We start from the raw sequence: 5677 nt of genomic DNA, 5'->3' as shown, positions 1-5677 counted from the left end.
TATTGCCGCAATGTGGATGCTGTTGTTATTGGGGTTCTTTTTTTTTTGTTTGTTTGTTTGGGGTAGGGGTTGCTGTTATTTGGCATTTTATACATTCATTAACCACCAAGCGATTTATTGTTGCCATCATATCGTTGTAATTTTATGGTTTTGTTATTTTTTATTGCTGGCTGTTTTCCAGCTATATACTTAATTTGTTTGTGTCATTATTTTTGCATGCAAGTGTTTATACCTGAATGCATTTACCACTGCTGGCATATAAATAAATAAAACTGAAGTTTGTGCTTCTGATTTTGGATTGAGTATTAAGCTGAGAATATTCATATACTGTGAGCGTCAAAATAAAGTGTACAAAGCATTTTGTTATAATATGGATTTTATATCAGTCTTTTATAACAAAACAATATACTTTAATTTCATGTTTTTTAAATTAGTATTACATTCTCTACTTAATACTAGAAAACAACAAAATATAAATTACAACAACAAAAGTTTTAAAACAAAAACAAAATTTAGTTCATATTTTACGCGTCAAAATAAAGTGTACAGCATACATAAGTAGCATTTTAGCGATACCGTTATAAAAAAATACCGTTATGTTTGGTTGTTTACTTCCTTTTTCGTTGCATTTAAACTTTTTTCATATTGTATTTTATTTGGTTGCTATCGGCAGAGTGAAAAGTTTTTGTCTACAATAATGGGTAAATAAACTTCGACTGATATTAGAGAACTGGTACTAAAGCTTCGCAATGAAGGTAAAACCTTTCGTGAAATTGGATCTATTGTCAACAGGAGCCATAATACTGTGAAAAAAAATAGTTGACAAATACAAAGGTTCGGCAAAGCAGAAAATGTGCACCTGGGCGTCCAAAAGTTTTAAATGAGAGTGAAGTAATGTCTATATCGCATGATGTGAAGAAAAATCTCTTTAAAAGTATGATCAAAATATCACAAGAAGTTTCAAATGCATCAGACACTAGCGTAAGTCCCAGCACAATACGTCGAGCGTTGCATAGCCCATTTGCGTGCATGGCCGTTTCCCACGAAAAAACCGCTAAAATCGACAGTTAGTAAAAAAACAGTCTTGATTATGCAAAAAAATACCAAAAGCGGGATGTTTCTTTCTGGAAAATGTCCTGTTTAGCGATGAAAGTAAGGCCGAGGTATTTGAGCAGAAAAAGCCGGTTAAAGTCTGGAGAACCAAAAATAGGGAGTATGCCGACAAAAATTTAATAACCAGAGTTAAACACGGTGGGGGTTCGGTGATGGTGTGGGGATGTATGGCGGCAAGCGGAGTTGGCAATTTGGTTTTTATTGAAAGTACCATGAACAAAACAGATTATCTGAATATTTTTCAAAATAATTTGCTAACCAGTGTGCAGAAAATAGACCTGCAGGGATCTTGGATCTTTCAAAATAGTAAAAGAATGGCTGCTTTATCCTATCCTAAGACATTGGATCATCCTCCACAGTCACCGGACTTAAACCCTATTGAACATTTGTAGGAGCATTTAGACCGCCAAATCCCGAAAAGGATAATCACCAATATGGATATGCTGAAACTCGTTATAAAGGAAGAGTGGGATAAAATTTCATCTGACGTGACAAAAAAACTAGTTTAGTCGATGCGCCGAAGACTGTCTTCCGTTATCAAAGCAAAAGGGAAATCAATAAAATACTAAATCGATATCATTTTTGTAAAATATATCTCTGTACACTTTATTTTGACGACCACAGTACATACTTACATACATTTGTATAGTCGAATGGAGAAAATATCTCTTTGACATACACAAAATTTTACTACGCTAATATACTCATATTTCATTATGACCACACTTATGATGCACTGACACTACTAAGTTGGGCGATATTTTACTGGCAAACTACAAATCTGCATTTATACGTATGTATGTGCATATGTATGCTCGTATAAAAAGTAATTCATTTAATGCGCCTACTACGAAACCTTGGATACAATTAAACATACCTGCTACAAATAATCGTATGTGACAATCTATTATTCAGCGCGTTTTATGCGATGGTATTTATTAGAAAAAAATATTTAGAAAAAATAGTAATTTTTTAACACCGAATGTTAAGAGCACATAAACCATTTTTATGACTACCCAAATTCAGGTATCATTCAATTAAATTTTATTTGAGCAAATGACTGATGGATGGTAATGTAAGATTGAACCTATTACACCTTATACATTTTTATACATAGATAATACTACCTATTTTAATTATTTCATTCGAGTTGGATTTTCAAATTTGGAAATTTTAATTTTCGTACGCTAGATCTGCTGGTTCGCCTTCTGTGCGACGGCTCAAGGACGGCGCGCTCAGAAACAATAGCTTGCGCAGGCATACTCGTTTAACTTATTGCATGCAGCTTAGAACATATGTATGTATGGATATTCTTAGAAATACCAAATGGTGCCTAATGCCTGCTAATAATTTGCATTCATAACGAAGTAATTTGCGGCTTAAATATTTTTGCGGGCGTGGCTGTGAAAGTAGAAATGAGTAGATTCCAGCAATCAAATATGAAAGAAAGCGCATATAATGCGAGCTAACCGCCATTTAGGAAGAGGAATTAAACAAACTGCACATTGCCATTCAAAGTAAATATATTAAATATGCATCAGTTGATGGATGCATCGCGATGGATAGGTCACACATTGAGAAAACACCAGATAGCATCACGAGAATGGCACTGGACTGGAACTCGCAAGGGAGCAGAGGTCGCGGTCGACCAAAAAACACTTGGGGAAGCTCGATGCTGCGCGAACTAGCAGATGCCGACATTTCATGGGACGCTGCAAAAACAACAGCACAGAACCGTGTACGATGGAAGAGTCTTGTCGAGGTCCTATACTCCCTAGAAGATTGAAGAAGAAGAAAAAAATATCACTAAACTGGAGACGGTGCAAAGAACTGCATGCATTGGCAATATTGCTGCATGTAGAACTTGCCCAAGTAGTGCAGTGAATGTTGTTTTACACTTACTTTCCTATCGATTTGTACGTTATCTCCATCGCTGCTCAAAGTGCAATCAGGTTAAAGAAGGTTAGCATCTGGAGGCAATATCTCAAGGGGCATGTTAGCATTTTTGGCCAATTAACACTGTATTACTCTGAACTTCGGGCAGCTCTCCATCCGCAAACTGAAGTTCAAGGGTCGTGCTAGGGGAATCTTTCCAACCAGGCAGGATTCGAACGAGAGAAAAATCTGCACTGAAGCTAGTAGCTCTATCTTCACCGACGGCTCCAAAATGGAAACGAGAGTCGGAGCAGGGGTTTTCTCTGAATCAGCCAATTTATCTATCTCCTTAAAATTGCCGAATACTGCTAGCGTTTTTCAGGCAGAAGTCTTTGCGACCCTGCAGACATGCAAAATGATTAGGGAACGCGGAAGCGAGGGAGATATTAACATTTTCTCCGACAGTCAAGCCGCGATCAAGGCTCTGACGACGCCATGGTGTAGAACGAAACTAGTAAACTTCTGTAAGGAGGAGATCAAATCTCTTGGGTGTGCAGGTAACATTTCTCTAATCTGGATTCCAGGACATAGGAAGAAAGAGGGAAATGAAATTGCTGATGAGCTTGCCAGGAAGGGGACTAAATTGGCCTCAGAGACCTCCTACCTGGCCTTCGACATCCCCCTAACAGTTGTTAAAATGGAACTGCACAAATTATTTCTCAGGAAAGCGCAGAAAAGATGGAGCTCCACTTCTTCGTGAGCTATTTCGAAAACTCTGTAGCCCCAGCACAATAGACGGAGTACTCAGACAGTCCTGTGGACTCCACGGCATTCAGTTCCCAAACTCTTAGCTATGTTTACCGGTCATTGAACAATCGGCACACACGCGGAAATATTAGATTTACCCTTTAACCCTCATTACAGAAGATGTGGGTAGCTTTCATAGAAGAAGGCTGTTGAGCACTTTCTCTCCGGGTTCGACAGCTGGATGATTAAGGTGCTCCTTTCTGCAACAGTCTGAAGCAGTGCGCCAGCGTAAATGCCTTCACTCTTCTCCATTCCATCAACAGCTCTGGCTGGCTGTAGATATCTGCCTGTTGGAGGTCTCATAATGGTATCAAAAGCGCGCTTTAGTGCTACTTCGGGAGTACCAGAATGGTACCAGTACCAGAAAGTTTCCTCTTTTCACAAGTTGCGGGAAAAACTGAGTAGAATAGCAATAATAAAAGCAGTTCGAAAAGCGAAGAACACGAAACTTGCTGAGGCTCTACAACATTTCATAAGAATATCGGCTGGGCATTGGGCTATGGATCCGCACTGGACGGAGTGCCATGTAGTTATTTCCGTAGGAGCTGCAGGACATGAGAATACCGGCTGGACATTGGACTATGGATCCGCATTGGATGGAGGGCCATATACACAGCTGCAGAGTTGAAGAGATAGAGTACTCAGTACTTAGTACTTCCTGAGCGAATTATTTTTATATATATATTCCTTCTGGCAACGGGTAGGTCGGGGACGCTCGAGCGAACTTCTAAGGTTAACAAAGCCGCAGCTCTCGAATTTAGTAGGTATCCTTACCGGACATTAGCCGTTAGGTGTACATACGGTGAGACTTGGGATTGCTTCAAGTCCTTTCAGCAGAAGCTACCAGGAGGATGAGGTGAAATCATCTCAGCACTTTCTTATTAGCTGTTCTGCTCTCGTCGGGCAAAGATTTAGACATCTGGGCTCACACTTTTTTACTATATCTGCAGATATTGCAGGTTTAAATATCACACAACTGGTGAATGAGCTCATCAGAAGCTTGAGGCGGTCACTACAAACGCAATTAGCCACTGCTGGTTGTCATCTTCTAATCCAAAGTGCCCTCTTCCTTTTTCCACCTGTTTGATTATTTTTCTTCACAACGGACGAGTTTTGATTGGGCATTGGCAGCCATTTATCCTATCCTATCCCTCACGGCTGGCGGCCGCCGTAGCCGAATGGGTTGGTGAGTGACTACCATTCGGAATCCAGAGAGAAAATAGGTTCGAATCTCGGTGAAAGATCAAAATAAAGAAAAAGTTTTTTCTAATAGCGGTTGCCCCCGGCAGGCAATAGCAAACCTACGAGTGTATTTCTGCCATGAAAAAGCACCTTATTAAAATATTTGCCGTTCGGAGTCGGCTTAAAACTGTAGGTACCTCCATTTGTGGCACAACATCAAGATGCACGCCACAAATAGAAGGAGGAGCTCGGCCAAGCACACAAAAAGGGTGTAAGCGCCAATTATATATATGTATATATATATCCCTCCCGGCTATCCGTTCTTTGAGAATCTGTAGACTTTAGGCGCAGTTTTGCTGAAGGAGCTGATTAGATGCGCCAAGAAGCGAGATGGTTAAGGGACCTTTGCAACTTGGCTCTATGCCCACCGAGTGAAGTATTTTCAAGCACAGCCCAACAGCCTAACCTAACCTAACCTTCTCATTCACCGCATTATCCACGTCCCTGACTGTTGCTTTGCGCATAATTATAATGCTGGCAGATTAGTTGCAGGTAAATGGCCTGGTAATGCGGTGGAAGCTAATTAAACAACAATGGCAGATTCACATTTCACACTTTCCTTTGCCAAACAGTAAAGGCAACCAACGAAAATATATTGAACTATATAGCTGGGCATACATAAATATGTTTGTATAGCAAA

Source organism: Anastrepha ludens, chromosome 6 (genome assembly GCF_028408465.1).
Source record: "Anastrepha ludens isolate Willacy chromosome 6, idAnaLude1.1, whole genome shotgun sequence".
Classification (NCBI taxonomy): domain Eukaryota; kingdom Metazoa; phylum Arthropoda; class Insecta; order Diptera; family Tephritidae; genus Anastrepha; species Anastrepha ludens.
Note: the sequence above shows the minus strand (reverse complement) of the source record.